This window comes from Aplysia californica, unplaced genomic scaffold (genome assembly GCF_000002075.1).
Source record: "Aplysia californica isolate F4 #8 unplaced genomic scaffold, AplCal3.0 scaffold00150, whole genome shotgun sequence".
NCBI lineage: Eukaryota > Metazoa > Mollusca > Gastropoda > Aplysiida > Aplysiidae > Aplysia > Aplysia californica.
The window spans coordinates 1,164,539-1,165,757 of NW_004797420.1; the positions used below are offsets into that span (position 1 = coordinate 1,164,539).

The 1,219-nt window shown below is 40.8% G+C and overlaps 1 protein-coding gene across 6 annotated transcripts in view; it reads right to left on the bottom strand.

The window, feature by feature from the left end:
- LOC101863978 (multidrug resistance-associated protein 1) overlaps positions 1–1,219 on the bottom strand; it is an 89,360-nt gene that overhangs the window by 3,621 nt on the left and 84,520 nt on the right. The window lies entirely within an intron of this gene.

Below are 1,219 nucleotides of genomic sequence, written 5' to 3' on the forward strand. Positions count from 1 at the left end.
CTCTCTCTCTCTCTCTCTCAAAAAAAAACAAAAAACAAATAAACAAAAATACAGAGTTCAGAATTTGACTGCGACACAGTTCATCCACACCAGAACCTATTGCCATATAATCTCAGCTATTGATAAGCCCGAACGAGGAAAAAAATATTCTATTTGACTGGAATAATAAAGGAAAAGAAAAGAAGAACTTAAAACACATTAAACACATTGACAAAAAGTTCTATGATGTAAGACTGGGGAGGGCAACGCGGTTAACCCTATCCGTACGCCTGGGGTCATTTTGTACCCCAGGGGTTATACTCTTCACATTTTAGAATACTTCTACTGCAAAGATCTCTTTGGAACTTTCAGTATGAGTATTTCTCAAAAAATCATTTTGACAGACTGCTATGAAAAGCGTACGGATCGGATTAACAAGTAAATTTCTTCTTTGGAAAGTGGGGGCACAGAGTTCCCAACGTAGTATGGATATGATAGTAAAACACGACGTATGGATAGGGTCGGATGGGGTTAAGGGGGGGCGAGGGGGGTTTACATAGAAAGACGGACGACCAGAGAGTATGGAGTTTGATTAAGAAGAAGCACATTGACATAACATAGCTGCCCACCCCTCTCTGTGGCTATCAGGGACAACCTTGCTCAGAATCAGGGACATTGACTAATTATCAGGGACACCTTACTCATAGTCGTTATACCTTTATACTGCACACCTGTCAACTCTCCCGATTTTTTCGGGAATCTCGCAAATTTTCGTCTTTTCCCGAGCAACAGAAATCTTGTTCAATTTCACGAAATTCACACACAACAAAAAATAATTATAATGTTAATGTCGTCAGAATACGAAACTGGCGTGCCATGCCGGCCCTAGGCCTGAACCCTTGCACTATAATAGTGTAAATAGGTGAGAGTTAGAGGAAGATATATTAATATTATTATCATTATTATATTACCGACTCATTCACCGTCATAGTACGCCCATGACATGATATAACTCAAATAACTGTCTTCGAACTCACGGGCAACACTTAATTTCTCCAAGAGTCGATCTCTCTTCAAAATTCCCTATTTCTGATTTTCGACAGTTGGCAGGTCTGAAACTGGTTTGCAACTGTCGTCTGCTAGCACCGAGGAAAGCTGTTCTGTCGCTCAGTAAAGTTAACAAAGTCCGTAAACCGTCATAAATCTAGACCTAGCTAGGGTGGGGTGAGAGGGGGGGAGA